This window comes from Notamacropus eugenii, chromosome 2, assembly GCF_028372415.1.
Source record: "Notamacropus eugenii isolate mMacEug1 chromosome 2, mMacEug1.pri_v2, whole genome shotgun sequence".
In the NCBI taxonomy this organism is placed as follows: Eukaryota; Metazoa; Chordata; class Mammalia; order Diprotodontia; family Macropodidae; genus Notamacropus; species Notamacropus eugenii.
The window spans coordinates 62,685,813-62,704,951 of NC_092873.1; positions in this window are offsets into that span (position 1 = coordinate 62,685,813).

Genomic DNA, 19,139 nt, shown 5'->3' on the forward strand with positions numbered 1-19,139 from the left:
ATGTCCAAGGATAAAGTCTGGGTGGGGGGATGGGAGGGAGCTGTTGAATGTGTTAATCAGAAGGTCACCTTTGAGAGAGTAGTTTCTGTTGAGTGATGAAGTCAAAAGGAATTATGCAAGGGACTGAGATAAGAGTATGTTGAAAGGTAGGCTTTGGGTATAGACTATATTTACAAGAAATTTAGTAATGCATAGAGGAGAAAAATGACATGGTACCAAGGTGGTAGAAGGGTCAAGGAAAGACTTTTTGAGTACTGTGTAGGCATGAGTATAGGAGCAAGTAGTGTTATGGGAAAAGCACCAAATTTGGAGTTAGGAAGACCTGGGTTCAAATACTACCTCCAAGGTGACTTAGAGATTTTACTCTGAGTTGAAGTCTACTCAAATATAAGATAGGGATATAACACCTACTTCTTATGGTTGTTGAATCAAATAAGCTAATGTGTAAAGCAGTGGTATCAGACAATGCAGAACTGACCTATAACACTCCACCTACATACAACACTCCTTAAAGTTTACCCAAATCAGATTAAAATGTAATAGGGAAATATTTAGCAAAATAAATAAAAGTACAACGGAATATAGATAATGTTAATATATGGTTTTCTAAGTCAATAGTGACCTGCAAAGATCCTTATGCACAGTTTCCTTTACTATTTGAGTTTGACACTATTGGTGAAAAGTTTTTTGCAGACCATAAAGTTCTACATGTGTCAGCTAGCATTGGAGAGAACTCACTAGAATGGGGGCTGGAGTTAGTAGCATTAGAAATATATCCTAAACCCTTGAGGGATATACCTAGAACTTTGAGGGAGAGATATATGCCTTTGGATACATCCATGCCATTGGAGTCCCAACTGGTCAACGTGAGTAGGAGTTGGGATAAGGACATCCTAGCTCTATAAGGGCTACATGTGTTTGTAAGCAAATGGGAGGAGGCCAATGTGAGAGAGAGACAGAGAAACAGAGAGACAGAGACAGAGACAGAGACAGAGAGACAGAGAGACAAAGAGAGAGAGAGAGAGAGAGAGAGAGAGAGAGAGAGAGAGAGAGAGAGAGAGAGAGAGAGAGAGAGAGAAATGACTTCTATTGAGGTAAGACTCTTGTGAAAACTGAAGGGGGTGAGTCCAAACGTACAGGTAGAGGATAGGAACAGAAAAACACCTTTCATTAAGATGAGAGGAGAAAAGAAGCGATTTGCCAGGAAGCTCTGAGGACTAGAGGAAAGGAATAAAATCTTAACTTTCAGAGTACAGTTGGAGGTTAGGTCATCTGTTGTAAGACTGTGGAGCATGGCACTACACCCATAATCTTGTGATTAAAGCCTCTCTTAGTATTTGTCTTTTCCAATTCAGAGGCTTTTTAAAATTTTCTTCTTGAATTGGGATTGTTTCATGGGTTGCCAATCCAGCTCAAGAGGTAGACCACACCAAATCCCTATGACAAAAATAAAAGAGAAAAAAATAGGCTTCTTGTAGAGTTGCAAGTCATGGAATACTGGATGTTCTGGACAAATGAAGGACGGGGTCATGTAAAGGCCAATGTTGAGCCACACACTGGGTGTGAGCAAGCAGCAACCCATTACCGATGAAGAATTACACAAGTGGATGTAATCAGAGAGATTTATGAATGGAGAAGAGCGTGGGCCAGTCATGGGGTGAAAGCAACGGATAACTGATGAACCGCCCATGAGTTCCATCAGTAAACATTCTCCATGTGAAGAGATTTAAAAGCATACTGCCCTGTGGAAGATTATGGGAAGATAAGAATTCACAAAGCATGAATGGGCTGCCATCTTGATTGTCTGTGGGAAAGTGGTCCTATGGGCAAGATCATAAATCCATCCAAGTCTAAAGGTTTGACTACCACTCCTGGGTTTCTGGCACAATGAGAAGAGCCCTAGATTTGGAGTCAAGCTTTCCCTCAACTTATTACTAGCTGAGTCACATTGGATATCCCTTCCTCTCTCTCCCTTCCTCTGTGTCTCTGTCACTGTCTCTGTCTCTCTGACTCTCTTTGTATCTATCCCTCTGTCTGTCTCTGTCTCTCTCTTTTTGCTTCAATTGACTCATCTGTAAAATGAGTAGTTTGTACTAAATCTAAACCTATGATGAGGGCCTCATGGACTCAGACCTGGAAGGGACTTTAGGGTCAAATCCCCTTATTTTACAGGAAAGTAATTTTCCCACAGTTGTGTAGGCAGTCAGTATCTGAAGGAGGATTCTAACCCCATTCTCTCTGAACTCCATGCCCAAATCCTGCATTGTATCCACTAAGCCACACTGTCTTCTGTAAAATGAGTCAGTTGGACTAGGTTGGGGGATAATAGACTATGGATAGGAAGGACCCTCAGAGACCTTCTAATGACTTTGCTGAGGGAGGGAGCACCAGCCCGTCCTCACCTGCTGGCTAGGGTTCCTGATTTCTCAGCTGGGCCTGTGGTTAGTTTTCTCTCTGTTTGTACCACCTCCCCCCCTACACACATGTGTGCCATTTGCCCCTGGCATTGACTCTAACCACCTTATGCTTGGGCTACTCAGAGCAAGGGAGCATCAGCTGCAGTGATTTAAGAGGGCACGAAGCCCACCATTGTTTCCACTGCCAACATACCCCTGGCACTCCAGAGGGGGCCCAGGCCCAAGAGTAACACAAATTAACCACGTCCATGTCTTTCACATCCCTACTAGAGTCTAGACATCACGGGGCCAGGTCAGTTCTAAACATTGTCACTATTCAGTGGGAGGGACTTCCAAAAGGAAGAATGTCATTTCAAGCCCCAAGTACTTCCACGGAGACTGGGGGAGATAGGGCCACTGAGGAACTTGACTGGAAACATATGATGGTGATAAATTGTGCTCTGGACAAACTGCTGAAATGTTCATAATGGAGAACACCAGGGCCTCTTAGCATCGGCAGGAGCTGGAGAAAAATCCCGGCCTGGCCCCTGCCCCTTCTCATCCCAGACTTCTGCTTTCCCTCTCAGGGAGACATTTTCTGGAGGGGAGAGGACTCCATCCAGGCTCCCTTGGAGGCAGATGGGTTGGTTTTCTGTATGACCAGAATGGCTTTCTCACCAGGTCTTGGTTAAGAAAAGTCTTCTATTTCAGAAACAGTTGGACTGTAATTTAGTCCAGGAAAACGGATGCCAGGAATGAGATACAGAAAGCAAATGGGGTGTGGGGGCAGGAGAGTGACAGGGAGAATAGGACCCACAGCAACTGGAAACACTCAGTTTGTGTCCAGTGACAGGATCTGAGATGGGAGGGAGGAATTGGGGAACAAATGGTGATTTGGTGAGGGGGGGTTAGCAACGGTCCTGCAGTTTACAGCCTTTGACTGATAGCTCAGATGCTGAGAGAAGTAACTTCCCCAGGGTGACAGAGCCTGGATGTGTTAGAAGCTGCTGCCAAGCCCAGGCCTTCCTGACTCTGAGGCCAGAGAACTAACCACTTGGGAACTCTGCCTTAAATTAGTTTGTCAGATTAAAAATTACCCAATTAAATAAATCCCTCAATTTTTGGTCTCTCTCTTTCCCCATTCCTTCCTCTATACTTAGTCGTCTTTGCTCTCTGTGCCCCTCAGAAGGCCAGCCTCAGAGCCAGGAAGACCTGGGTTCAAGAATCCCCTCTGACATACAGTGATTGTGTGATCCTTTCTTATCTGTAAAATGAGGGTGTCACACCCACCCTCCACGTTGCTGGGAGGCCCAATCCAAGTGAGATAAGCACTTGGCAAACTTCAAAGCACCGTACAAAATTAGGCTGTTGGTAAAGTGCTTCCCAAAGACTACAGTGCCAGATATATGTCAGGAAGAATATATTCATTTTTTTCTTGTCATCTGAAACTTCATTGGGCAATATTGCATGGACTCACTTTCACTCTCCTCTTCTCTCTGTTTTGTGTTCTAATGCTCTTTTTTCCTTCTTTACTTTGAGATAAATCAACACTACAAGAATAGTGTAGGAGGTGTGTAGAATCAAATAGCCAATGGCTTGACTGTTGGGAGAGTTGTCCCCAGGGATTTGGCTCCAGGGGAGGCTGGGACAGGCCATGGAGAAGAGGCAGAGACCCTGGGATACTAATGTGAAGCTGCTTCTGGGGAAGCTGCCAAGGCCAGGGAGAGGGAGAAGGAATTCACCACCCCCCCCCCAACACATTAAAGACCAGCAAGTAAAGTCATGCTCTGGGGCAAAGTCCCACTTACCTCACCCTAGTACTAAGTGTGACCTGAAAGGGCACAACATTGGACACAGACTCAAGAAAATCCAGGATGCAGATCCCAGGCCATTTCTAGGCCTTCCTGAAGTCAAAGATTTATCAGACCATATCTTCCCTACCTTAGAAAGTCAGTGCCTGGAGATAACTTAAAGAATGTTTAATCTGATCCCCTCCTTTTCTGTCTAAAGCTAATGAAATCAAATAGATTTGACAGATGTGACCTAGGCAAGAAAAGTAAAGAAGGCAAGAGAGATGGAGCTGTATGAGGTCCAAGGGCTGGTGGGTAAAAGGCAGGGACCATGGAGAACTCCTTGGGTGTGGGGGCTTTGGGATCAAACTCAAAAAACCAGAGAGGAAGTCTACAGCAAGGGGAAAGAGGAGGACATTCTAGATCAAGGTAACAGCATTCTGCCCACCTCGTTTCTGGCCCCACATCTCTCTGGTGAAATCCCCTTTGCTACGTACCCAGGATAATTCTTGGTCAGTAATGTGCAGCAATCTATTCCCTCCTGCTGTATGCCTTTCCATTGTCCTTTGGGTGACTCTTGGCTTTAGTCCTTTGGAGACTGTGGCTGTCCATCATTGTTATTGGGGAAGATATCTAAAATCACATTAAAAGCAAGGCACAGGTCAGAGATATCATTATGAGGGAATACAGTGTTTGTCTTGGCACGTCTGCCTCTTGTGTCCTGCAGATGATGGCGCATGCATGGGTACAAAGAACTTGGCTTGCTCAGACACTGTTTATTATCTTCATTTTTACAGACATGTTTTGGCCAGTCTCTGAACAATCACTTTGGACTGACCAAGAGAGGAACTGGCCATCTCAATTGTCGTCGGTAACTTTATTGCAAACCTAGTTCTCTATGACTCACAGGGGCCTCCTACATCTCTGACCTTTATAAAGCTTGAATCTTACCTCATTTCTACCCCATCCCACAATCGCAGGCCATCACCCCTTTCATTAGCTATACCCTATTCCTTCCACCCCATGGATCCGCTGGTGAAGTCATTCAAGTCTACCCTCTCCTCCTCTTGAGTCCCTGGTCCTCTTGTCTGATCACTGATCTTGCCTGGGTAAGCTCCAGCGTTGGATCACTCCCCTGGCCCAGCACCTTTACCCCTACACAGGCTTCTGAGTAAAGCTGCAAAGAATCACGAGACTATGCTGACTAGGTCCACTACAAATTTATGGTCCATAGCCTCTGCTGAGCCCCACTGCTTCAAGGCAATCCTTTTACACCTCACTAATTGCCTCCCTCTCCCACTCATCACTGCACTTTCCCCAAACCTTTTCATCCCTTCCCAAACCTCCCATGACTCTCCTTTCTTACCACCTTCTGGGCTGGGAAACTTCTTCCTATTCACTGACACATGTAAGGTTGCTTGCCTAGTGGTCCCTCCCCTCTCTGTCTCCTCCTCTCATCCCTCCAATGCCCTCACCCCATCTCTCCTCCTTCATCCCCTGTCTCCTCCTTTGCCCTTGTATTACTGGGCTGAGAGTCCTTTGTCTTCTTTCAGATCACTCTTTCATTTGAGTTTGGGGCATTTGAATGAGGAAAGCCTTTTATTACTGAAAAGCTGGATTTCTTCTAGACAGAAACAAGCAAAACAGTCCATGAAGAGAAGACCTTCCTCCTTGCCAAGGCTAGCCTTCCTGTATGCACAAGTGATCTCCTTCCATCCTTTCCTTTCCTGTAGATTGCCACCACTATCCTCCCTCCTTTCTCTTGTTCTCAGCCCTTCCATATCTCCTGGCTCCTTTCCTACTGCCAATAAACATGCCCATGCATCCCTTATCGTCAAAATCCCTCACTTGATCCATCCAGGCCTGCTTGATCTTCCTCTATCTTTCGTGATTAAACCCGTTGGGAAGCAAATCTACAATTGCTGGTCCCCTTCTCTCCTCAGTCTCTAGAGGAAACTCAGTGGCTCAGTGCAAAAGTCAGGAAGGCCTGAGTTCAAATCCAGCCTCACTTACGATCAAGAATCGAGGACAGAAGGACTGGCCTGGGAAGCTGATGGTCCTTCTCAAGCTGCAGCTGGGTTTGAGAAAGAGGACTCCCCTACCCTGAGATGGTCCAGGAGGCCAGTCCTGATTCATCTCCTCCTCCAACCTAGAGCAGGACGAAGGATATTGGAATGGGCCCAGTCCTCAGCACTCCTTAGGCTTTATCTGGGTGTTAGTGGATTGGACTGGTCAGAGGTCAGCCCAGGTGACAGGGTCACCCCATGGATGAGCCGTGTTGGACAAAGCCCTGCCTGGCTCAGCCTCTCCAACAGAGACAGATCTTGGGGAAACAGCCAGCCAGGCATGTGAAAACAATAGCAGTAATAATAGCCAGTATTTATGAAGTTCTTTCAGGTCATCTTACAACAGCCTTGGAAGTTAAAGCTATTATGATCTCCACTTTACAGATGAGAAAACTGAGACAGTGACTTGTCCAGAGTCACACAGCTAGAAAGTGTAGGAGACCAAGTTTGACCAGGTTTTCCTGGTTCTAGGATTGCTCCCAAGAAGGAAGCATCAAGAGTCAAATTCTGACCCATTGGTCTCCATCCTGCGGTTTACGGCCAGGGCCTGAGACCCTCCCCCACAGCCCTCCACCATTTTCCCTGCAGCTCTCCTATCGGCTCTTCAGCTGGCACCTAGCAGATCCCAGGCCTCCTTCTCCTGGTCTTGAACCCCATGGAGGTATGTGCATGTGCATGCTCTTGCAGCTGCTGCTGCCCACCAAGAAGGCTACTGGATCTCCTCACAAACACCTCCCCTTTTCAGCTGGAGTCAGGGGGCTTCCCAGGCTGGGGCAGGGTGACCCTGTGGATAAAGGCCCTTCCCCTCATAGAAACAAAGGTCCAGGGGTCATTCAGTCCAACACTTCATAGCGGAGGAAAACGAGACCCATGGAGGGAAAGTGAGTTTGCCAAGGGCCCACAGACAGACATGGATTGAAATGGAAGAGATGCCTTCATCTTACAGAAATGGAAACTGAGGCCCACATGAAAAGAAACTTACTCAGAGTCACATAGAGTTATAGACTATCAGGAGTCCATCCAGTATAACGCACTCATTTCACAAAGATGACAATAATAAAAGTAACTGTAATAGCCAACATCTATATGTGCCAGGCCCTGTGCAAGTGCTTTGTTGTTATGGTGTCATTTGACCCTCACAATAACTCTACGAGGTAGGTACAGCTATTGTCCCCATTTGACAGATAGGGAAACTGAGGCAAACAGGATTAAATGCCTTGTCCAGGATCACACAGGTAAAGAGCTGCTGACTCTGATCCAAGTGTTTGCTCCACCTCACCCAAGGAGCACAATTACCAGTCCCTACTCAGGCTTGGTACAAACCAGATTTAGGGGAAGACATGTCTCATGTCCAATCTCTTCCCTTCACTTCCATGATGATCACCCAGGTTCAGGTCCTCATCACTGCCCTCTGTGCTCTCAGGGCTCTCCTATCTGGTCTCCCTGCCCTGCCTCTAGCCTCAGCTCTCTCCCATCCATCATGATGGGATTGGGCCTTGACAACCTAAAATGGCGCCATCCATATGGAAGACTCTAGGGGGCTGCTTCCATGAGACATCTGGTTCTAGCCTAAAAGGGTGAGTCTATGGGACCTGAGGGTCCAGGAATCCAGGCTGAATACTGAAGCAACAGCAACCCCTTGCCCTAGACAGCACAGTCAGGATCCTTTGTAAAAGTAATCCAGCATTGAATGCTTAAAGACACTAGTCACTGGGCCCTCAAAATGGGGAGAATATAGTCAGTGGGGGCTGGGGCTGATGCAAATAAGAGACCCCCCTGGACTTGGAAAACCCAGGTCAACGTAGCAGGGCTTGTCCTGGCCCTGTGGGGCCAGAGCCCACCGGAGCTGGGTCTTTCATGTAGACCCCACAACACCTTTCCATTGCACATACCAGTGATGCCCCATTATCTAGTCTAGTAGAGAAACTTAATCTGGTATTTAAGTCCATCCCCTGTTGGCACAGTATTTAGTTGTGAACTTGGAGTCAGGGAGACCTGGGTGTAAATACACCCTAGTGCTTGCTCTGCACCTCTGGCTGGGTCATTTAGCATCCCCACATCTCGGCTTCTTCATAAATCTTCTTTGAAAGTGACAATAGCACCTGGCTGGACTCTGCACCTCCCACGGTTCTTGTGGGGGTCAAATGACATAATGTCTGCAGAACTCCGGAGAGATGTCAGCTCCTATTATTAATCTGACTCCAGCCTCCCTCTCCATGGTCCCCCTTCACACACACAGGGTGTAGGACAACTAGACTGCTCCTGATCAGAATGCACCCTGTCCTCTTCTCAGCCTCTGGGACCCTGCTCTGTCTTCAGGGCTCAGGGCAGGCATCTCTGCTTAGAGGAAGCCTTCCTCCTCCTCCTCAGAAGGGGGTCTCTGCCTGCGCATTGATTCTTACAGTCTTGGTCTCTGCTCTGCCCTCCTATCATCTTTATCCATATGACAGTCCTAGTTTCCCCATCTCCTTCCAGTGTGGGCAGCCAGGTGGTGCAGTGGACAGGCCTGGAGTAACCTTTCTGAGTTCAGATCTGACCTCAGACACTTACTGGCTGGGTGACCCTGGACAAGTCACTTTACCCTCTTTGCCTCAGTTTCTTCATCTGTCAAATGAGCTGGAGAAGGAATTGACAAAGCTCCAGTATCTTTACCCAGAAAACCCCACATTGGGTTACAAAGACTAGACAACAATCTTGCTCAGATGGAATGTCCTCCTTGAGATCTGGCAGGGCATCATCTGTATGTTTGTAGCCCTGATACCTGTAATACAACAGGTAATCAATACATCTTGGCTGAATTGAGGAGTTTAAATTAGACCTCTGGCATTCAGGAAGTTCACTTCAATTCCCTGGGTTTCTCCTTTGTAACATGAAAGCGTTAGACTAGAGAGCCTCTGGGTCCTAAATCAACCACATTAGTTTACACCTTTGAATCCCCTTCAGAGAGGGGGCAGTGTGGCCTTGTGTACCTAGAGCTGGCCTCACAGGTGAATCTGGCTTCCTGTCCTACTATAACACAGGCCAGCTGGGTTACCCTGGACCAGTCATGTAAGCTCTCCCTGTCCAATCAACTCTATGAAGGTATAAGCCCAAGAGGAGGTGGCAATCTGCATTGGGAGAGGGAGATTCCTCACCAGGAGTTCCCTACCATCATGAAATCAGTGCTATGGAAAAAAAAGGAGGGGATTCAAACTTGCTAAGCTTTGGGGTAGATATAAAGTCCTATCATCAGTCCTATCAGTGCTTTGTGTTCTGTGAAGTTTGGATTCCATCAAAAGGCTGCTCTTGAGGACCGAGAGGACCACACATGGCCTCGAGGCTGCAGGTTCCTCGCCCCTGACCCTAGTCCAATCAATGCCCAAAATAAATTCCAGATTCCTCCCCTTACCCTGCAATGTTCCCACTAAGCATGTACCGCCACTGCATGCAGATTTTCAGTGAAGGGAGCCCAGCACCACCTCCTCAAAAACGTACATTATTAGGAAGTTCAGTTTCCCCTGAACTCAGGCCTCAGTTGGACTTTTGGCAACTTTTTCCCTTTGCTCCTGACTATGCCCTTGGGGCCCAAGCACAAATCAAGTCAGTGAACATTTACTAAGTGTGCTGGACACTGGGAATGCACATGTAAGCAAAGAAAACAATTCCTCCCCACTCAGAACTTTAAAGCGGGTAGTAGAGCCCAGGAAGGTACTGATCAAACAGGAAGGAGCTACAGGGGAGGTGGCACCTTCCAGAGTGAAAAATCTGATGAGTCTGGGAGCCAAAGAAAGCCAGAGAACTGGACATGGAGGCCAGGAAGGAAAGGAGGCTCAATCTAATTTGTCCTCCCCAGGATAAGACTTAAAATGCCTGAAGGCAATCCTTCTCTCCTTTTCCTCAGCTCCCCAGTCCCCGGTTTCTTCAGTTGATGCTCATGCAGCAGTAGGAATGGGAGTGGCCCTCCATATGTGGTAGGATCCACAGGCTGCAAGGGGCTAGCCCAGAGTGGTTCAAAGGGAGGCAGAAGACACATCTCCAACCTCTTCACCCCGACCCTGCTCTAAGGAAAACTCATTCCTGCCAGGAGGGGAATCAGGAGGCTGAGGCTGGAGGCCAATACTGCTCTCCTTGGAGAGAGAGGTATTACACTAGAATATGTCCATCTGCTCTCTTTAAATATTGTTTGCCCAGGGGATATGATCATGTTCCATTAAACTTTTGATAATTTTGTCATTTGGAGGAAAGGAAGATCCCAGTCCAAGGCTTGACTCTTTTCCCACCTAATTTTGTTACTCAGTCTTTTGGGGTTTTCTTGGTAAAGATACTAGAGTAATTTGCCAGTTCCTTCTCCAGCTTATTTTACAGATGAGGAGACTGAGACAAATAGGCTGAAGTGACTTGCCCAGAATCACACAACTGGTAAGTATCTGAGGCCAGATATGAACTTGATAAGTTTGGTAACTTTGAACTTCCTGACTTTAGGCTTTGCATATTCACTGTGTCACCTAGCTATCCTCATTCCCACCTAATATCAGTTCTGCAATCAACACATATAAACAGTAGCAAAGAAACCTATCTATTCAAATCAGAGCAAAACAGACATCAGAGAAGGCATATATTCATAAAAGAATATACCCAACATGCAGAAGGCAGGAGTTTCTCTCCTTGGGAGCAAGATAACTCAGCTCAACCACGAGAGTCCTGGATCTCACCCAAGGGAAACCCTCTGAAGTGTGTAGAACAGCAAACTTTGGGGAGAGATGTGATGGAGCCTTCCCCCCCTTCCATGTCCTCTCAGAGCCTTTTCCTCCAGCAGCCTGTCTCCAATGGCCCCATCCATCTTCTCTCTCTAAACTTGAAGCTGACATGAAACTACACTTGAGGAAAATTCTGGCTTGGGCAGGCCTTAGAGGACACACCCACTTGAGGAGTCCCCAAAATGGGAGGCTGGCTGAGGACCAAGGTTCTTGCCTCCCTTTGCCCCAAGGCAGGGCCTTGGTCTCCACCAATAATGGAAGGTCTCATCTCAGTGGGCACAGCAGGTGCACTCAGATGGCATGGAGTCAAGGTTCCATGCCATCCTGGCTGCCCTCCTCCAGCTTATCAATGGCCCCCTGATACCTCTTCATGCTGTTTCTCCTGTCTCTCACTCTTGTTTGCACATAACTATTTGTCGTCTCCACACCACCACCACCACCACTATTAGCTTCTGAGCTCCTGGAAAGCAGGGACTGTCTTTTGTCTTTCTTTGAATCTCCAGCACATAACACATTTGGAAAATAGTAGGTACTAAATAATGCTTCTTGACAGGCTGATTCTTTAACTATGACACCCAGAAATGAACACAAAACTCCGGATGTGCTCTGTCATCCTGAACAACAGACCTTTCTTCATGGAATTTTCTTTATTACATCATCATCATTATTTTGGCTGTTGTTTCATACAATGAGCTTGGGGTCCACTAGGACCCTCAGATATTTGGGGGCAGGCTTCTTTCTAACCATTCCTCCCCATCCTATTCTTGAGAAGTATATGGCTCTCTTATCCCTGTTGCTTTTAATCTTATTAGACTCAGCCCAGTGCTCTAGCCCAGAGGTATCACACACCTATTTACACCCCCTGAGTTCAGATTAAACTCTAACATATTTGTAAATATTTAACAAAATAGATAAGAATACATAGATCATGTTATATGTGATTTTCCAAGTCAATGCTATGCTTTAATGCTTCCCCCTTCTATTTTGAAATGCTGCTACTCTAACCTGTCAAGATTTTTTTTTTAATTTTGATTACATTATCTAATGTGTTCATTAAGCCTCCCAGCTTTGGGCCTCTGCAAATTTGAAAAACTGCAGAGTCTCTGAGTTGGGAAGGACCTCCTATGTCATTTAGTCCAATCCATACCAGAAAAAGAATACTTATAACACACACACACACATGCACACACTTACATACATACATACACATATGCACACACACTCATACATACACACACATTCATACATATATACAAAACAAGTGGTCCTTTGGCCTTTGCTTAGGACTCCAGTGAAAAAGATGCATTGAGCCAGCCACCCTGGCCCATTTCAGGACAGCTCTCATTGCCAGAAAGTTTGTCCTGACCTCATGCCACCAGTGACATCATTATCCCAGTCACTGGTACAGGTATCCTTCAGTGCTTCCTGTGAATGGCATGAATAGTCCACATAGTAATACACTCTGAAGAATTATGGTTGAGTGGTGTACATTAATCTCTATTTCTTGGAATCTGGAACTAAACTAATTTACTACCCCACAAGGTTATTGTGAGATCAAATGAGATAATGGATATACAGTATTTTGCGAGCCTTAAAACCCCATATAAATGTCAGCTATTATTAATTTCCCCTGCTGCTTTGAGGCAGTCTTACTACCCTGCCTTGAACTGCAAGATGAAATTGTCCAGTGACTTTCAAATGTCTGTGGAACCAGACTTTCTGAAGGACAGTGTCATAGTGACGTCTCAAATAATGTTTTCCCCATGATTTCTCTAATTTTTTTTCAAAAGAATCTCTTAAAAAGAATTCATCATGTTAATTTATAGAGGTCAGTAAAAGTGTCCTTCACTCCCTACTGAGGTTTCTCAGATATTTCTGGATTTCTCTAAAAGAATTCCAAAGAGAATTAGTGTCTGGTAGAAAAGGTCTGATCTCCTTCGAATCATCCACTTCACTAACCCCCTCCTCCCTCCCCCTACATTTCTCATGACACTGTCGTTTTGAGAACCTGATTCATTAACTGCCTTCTCTCAGTCTCCATTTCAACACCTTAGAGTCTGAGAAACAGCAGGCTGACCCCCTTTCTTTCACTTCTGTACAATATTCAACAAGGTATCTTTGCAGTTCTAGGTATGGAGACTAAGGTAGCAGGCGTAACCTCCAAATGTAAAAGAATTCCAAAGAGAGTGGATGGTAGGGGGTGGGGAAAGGGGGTCAGGGCCACTGCCAGGAGAGAAGGGAAGTCAATACTCAGACCAATAATTGTGAAATGAATTGTATGTTAGCTCCCAAGAGTACTTATGAGTAAGCTTGATATGTGGAGACCACACATATTATAGATGGGGAGAAAAACACAGCCAAGGATGATGACTCAGTCACCCCAAAGTCTATGACTGCTCATTGTAAACCTCAGGTTGTAAGAGAGGCCAGATGGCTAGCCATGTGTTTCAGATGATAAAATTAACAGGATTAATAAAAACATACCTTCCACTGTGTTTTTCTTGGATTGATGCAAAAAAAAAAAAAAAAAAGGACTTTTACACCCCTGCTTTGCAAAACTGTGGGTCTTCTTGCAGTCCAAAGGGTACTGCCTCTCTGAGATGCCTGGAGAACAACATGGTCTTGTGAGTGTACAAAGTTCTAGGACTGGAGTGAAAAAGATCTGGGACCAAATTCTGCCCCAACTCTGAAGGGAAGCCAAGCATGTTATCCCAGGTTCCTCCTCTGTTCCACTGACAGGCTTAATAACACCTTCTTCACAGTGTCAGCATAAGTCTAAAGTGAGACCCCATTCTTTGCAGATCTCAAAGCTATATCCCTGGCAGCTCTGTGACCCCTGGCATAACTCGGAGCCCCCTCTGGGGTCAGTGACATGGAGCCAATAATATTTATGTGCCCAACCTGGCAGAGTGGTGGGAGGAGAGCTGAAAGAGCTATAGCAACGTGGGTTATTATCCTTATCTGTATTCTCTCTGTCTCTCTCCCTCTGTCTCTCTTTGTGTCTCTCTCTGTCTCTGTCTCCCTCTCCCTGGCTCTATCTTTGTCTCTGTCTGTCTCTGTCTGTCTCTGTGTCTCTCTCATCTCTCTGTCTCTGTCTCTGTCTCTGTCTCTGTCTCTCTCTCTCTGTCTCTCCATCTCTCTTTCTCTGTCTCTCTCTCTGTGTGTCTCTCTCTCTGTGTCTCTTTCTCTCTCTCTCTCCATTGTATCAATTATTTCATTGTAGTTAACTGTGTCTTTTACAGAAGGAAGGAGATTTGTAATTGAGTCGGGGTGGGGAGGGGGTAGGGGAGTATTAAAATCCAAAATGCCCTTCAGGAACACCAAACCTGGCTTTAGATTTGAGCTCTCCAGTCTTGCTTTAGTAAAATGAAGCCCTTGAGCTGATGGGAATGGGTTGGGGGGAGGGGAGAAGGAGGTAGTGAGCAAGTCTCCTCCCTGCGGAGGGAAACAGCTATAATTCTGCCTAAAGCCCACCTGGTGAGGCTTCTTTTACTAAAGCAACATTTCCCCTGCCCCATCTCTGCCTCCTGATGGCCAGATCCAGTCTCTCCCCATAAAGGATTTCGGAAAAGAGCTCTCAAACCTTTTCCAGGCTGCTGAGCTCTACAAACAAGAAGGGATTCTTTTTGTTTGATTGAGGACTTACAAACAATAATGGGGGGGGAGGGCGGGAATCATCCTGCTGTTATCTCCTCTCCCCTCCTTTTAAATTGTTGCCCAGGTGCAGTTTGCAATGGATTCCCCAGGATCTGAAGTTTACTTCTGGTTTATAGAAGGCACTCTGCCCCTGGTGTGGCTGCTTTCTGTTTGGTGGTTCACAGTTAAGGACTGATACAAAGGAGATGGATGTGATAAATCCCCTTTCTTTAGAAAAGCAGAGATAATGTTTGGCATTCAGGGTGCTTTAAGTTTCACAAAGTGCTTTCCCTGCTTCATCCTGTGAGGTAGGGGCTATTTTTAACCCCATTTACAGGTGAAGAATCTCTCTCTCCTGGACATAACTAGAATTATTATACCCATTTCACAGATGAGAAAATTAAGGTTAGTGACAATGAAGTGCCTTACCCAGAGTCACCCTTGTTCATTTTCAGCATTGTAGACCTAGATCTGGAGACAGACAACTTGGGTTCCAATCCAAGCATTTGTGTGAGGTAGCACAAGTCAGCGACCCTCCCTGGGCTTCACTTACATCATCAGTTTAAGGCTGAGAAGATTGGACTAGATTCAACACACATTTATTAAGCTCCCCTCTATGTGCCTGGCACTGTGCTAAGAGCAGATGTCCTGTAAGGTCCCTTCTATCCAGCTCTTGATCCGTCATTACAGAGATCTTAATGTGGACAACTTCCAATGCCCTTACCCAGTTGGGAGAACCTCAGCGACCCCCAAGCCCAACCACAAATTGGAAAAAGAAAGGGAATGTCCCTCCACCTCCACTTGAAAGGCCCCAGGGAGAGAGAGCTCAGCATTTCTAGAAGCAGCTGATTCCACTTTGAGGCAGCTCTTATGCTAGGAAGGTTCCTGACGTTAATACCCAGAGCAGCCTCATGGGAATGAAGAAGGTGCTCTTTCATTCAACCACCAAACAACGGGACGAGCTCCTACTCTACTAGGTGCTGGGAAAGAAGCTCACTGCCATGGCACTTCTGGGGAATGAGACACAAACTCGGAGGAAGTTGATGCTCAATCTGACAGCAGCTCCCCTAGCCAGTGGCTGAGTGCTGGGCATCTTGAAGGAGAGCCCGTGGGGTGTCGTGAATCCAGCCCTGCATTTGGCTTCCTACAGATGCAGCTTTGAATCCCCAGGCTCCAAGACTTGTGAGTGGGGTTTCTGTGGGCAGGTCAGTGAACCTTCCTCTCTCAGCCTCGATTCCTTCCTCTGCTGAATGAGCATCTACTTTACAGGGTTATTGTAAAGATCAAGTGATACTGAGAATGGTGCTATGTAAAGGTAAGCTAGTATCATTATAGTAAGAAAGAGTGCCAGATGTGGAGGCCGAGGACCTGGCCTCGAATCCTGGGTTGGCTTCTTATTTCACTTCGTGATCTTGGCTTATTTATTTCACTTCCCTTGACCTTGGTTGCCTTATCTGCAACATGAAAGAGCTGGAATGGCTGACCTCTAACTTCCTGTCTAGATATAAATCTATGATCTCTTGATTTGGAGTTGTCTTTCCTTCTCTGGGTCTCAGTTTCCCCCCATGTAAAATAAAGGAACTAGACTAAGTGCCTTCTAAGGTCCCTCACTCTTAGTTCTTCCTCTAGGACTCTATGACCAGATTTCTCTTGGGAGCCCAACGTCCAGCTCTCACTCACATTTACCAAAGGTGGCTAAGCTATCCTGTGGATCCCACCTGGCAGCATTTTACTTCCAGGCATCTCAAGGTCCATACGGATCCACCTGGCCTGAGTTCATCTGATTGAATTTCCATTACTGAACCCGCCAAGGGCACTAGACTGAAGGGTCTGTTTTTACAGCATCTCACAATGCTGCTGTATGTTTTGGTTCAGCTGCTCCTCACCCCCAGCTGCTTCTAGAGGCGTGAGGGGGGTAGGGAAGGACATGCCATGGACAGAAATGAGACAGAAGCTAGATTCATTACCTCCAACTTTTAGGAGCTATTAGAGAGGGTCTGGTTTTCTCATCTTGGGCCTGGTTTAACCCAACTCTCACCCCCTTTGCAGATCCTGTAGGCAGGAAGGGTTCAGGGCCCCAAGCCTAGGGCCAGCTGACAGACCTCTCCAGGGCAGCAGGACTCAGGCTTTGGGGCTCCAGAGATCTGGACTCAATCCAAACAGGCCCCAGAGGCCCATTTTAAAGAGATCCTGCTTCCTTGGCTTCCCCCAGGGGTCCCACAAAGCCAAGCTTTATTGACTTCAGGGAATGAAGCCCAAACTCTCACTTTACTGCAAGATTTGAGTCCACCTGGGTGTGGTGGACAAGCACTTGTTTGGATCTTTCCTGGCTAGCTGGTGGCAGGCATAGAAAGACGCTGGAATGTTGCGTGTGGATCCTCAGGGGTAGAGATTTAAGCATATTTTCCACATATCCTGCCCAGATTGCCTTTCCAAAGGGAAAATGATTGCTGTCTCCAGGAAAATCAGGAATGGCCCTGAGTTTTACACTTTTGAGTCAGGAATCCAATGTGTAAATGTTGTTTTTGCTCTACAGAGCTGATGCCCCAGGGCAGAGAGAGTTCCTAGGGAGGCAGTGTGGTGAACGCGGATTCTTGGGACCTGAGTTCTGGTCTGGTTTTGCCACTGCCTAATGGAATGGTCATCCCACCTCTCTTGGTCTCAGTTTCCCTCCTTGTAAAATGAGGGATTGACCTCAGTGACCTACAAGGTCTTTTCTAGTTCTAAAATTATGATTCTATTATTATACTCTTCCCCCAAACCCAGCATGTGCAGCCATCATTCTGGTTGAAAATTTGGGGGCAAGTCCTCCATGCCTTGCCAAGTAGAAGAGGAAACAGCTTGTTATTGAAGCTTCTTAGATATAGCCCTCCAGGTGACAAGATGTGATCTCATGAGAGCTAGGGAAGGGACATCACTTCTCTACCCTAACAAAATGGCAATAGAGACTGCCACTCCCCTAGTCCAGCTGGGTTTGCCTTGGCACCAAGCTGCCATTGCTTCTTGTGTGCTTTCTTCCTTTAGGATCAAAAAATCTGGGCAAATTACAACATGGACATCTCCTACCAACAAAGAGTTGGCAGTGGCATCCCCCAGAGAGGCACTAGCTAATGACAGAAGGAAACACTGGCTATTTGACCATTACCAGGAAGGAGATTATGACCAGCTGTGTGATCTCACAATGTCCAGTGTAGAGATGAAATGTGAAATGGCTAATTCCATAATGATTAAAAAAAAGTGTTGTGCTCCGATGAGGCTTGTCTAAGAGCCTTCTAGCAGATTGCAACAGGACTTTTAAGTAAACTACTAGATTCTGTTATAATCATTCTGTAGTGTATACTATTTATTGTCCCATGACGTCATTCCTTTTTCTATGTAGGTATAAATAGCCTGTTCCGTATCTGATACATGTTTATACATTGAGCACCTTAAAAAAAAAAAAAAAAAACTTTCCACCTTTCTGGGAAACCACTTGGATTTCAATCACTAACAACAGCTATCACATCATTAACAACTTTTTCTGAGGCTAGGGACAGGTGATCCAGGTGACCTGGGAGGAAGATACTTCACTGTTTCCAGGGGTGAGCTGAGAGAGTCTGTACTGTGCCTGGATTGGGCTTCATCTGGAGTATTGTGTTCGTTGAATTTGGAGGCTATCCAGAGGAAGGTGGTCATAATGGGCCGTGATGTTGTCTCCATATGAGTCCACAGGAGGATTAGTTGCTTCAACTGGGGGATGTATGTTTACCTGAAAAAGGACTAGAGGTTCAAATGAGATGAATGTTTATCAATTGATCACTGAGGACAATGCAGTAAATGAGAAGAGCCCTGACTTTAGAGCTAGAGCTGTCACCCTCTGATGTTGACCCTCTGTGTGTATTTAAGCAATTCACTTTATTTCTCCTGAGTTTCATCATCTGTACAATGAAGAACCTCAGAGAATGCCTTCTGCTCTAGATGCAGGGACCTTTAGAAACTGCTCAACAAACACCTGTTCCCTGATGGATTGATTGATTGATCTGAAGATAGAGTGCAGAAGGCCTGGGACAGACCCTCAGCCCTACCCATGTCTTAGGCAGCCATAGTCCTATGGTGATAGAAAAGAGCATGAATAATAGAAAGAAGGCTGGAATTGGAGTAAGGAGAGACTTTGGACAATTGCTAAGTAGACATGAACAAGTCCCTTCAAATCCCTCAGCCTTGGTTTTCTCATTTGTAAAATGAGAATATAAGTTCTGTTACTTCTCACCTCCCACTTCGTGGGGTATTGGGAAGAAGAGTTTTTACGAATTTTGAAGTACCCTAGAAATAAACTCATTGTTATTACCTTAGTTGTCATTTTTTTTGAGCTGGGGGGAGTCCTTCATTTCATTTGAAATCCCAAGACCCATCTCTGGCCCTCTCTCCATATACTCTAAGGTCACATGAGATTTCTTGACTATCAGTGTTGACTCACTTGGGCTAGAATTCAACTCAGATCTCCAAATTAGCCTCTTTCAATACACACCAAGATGG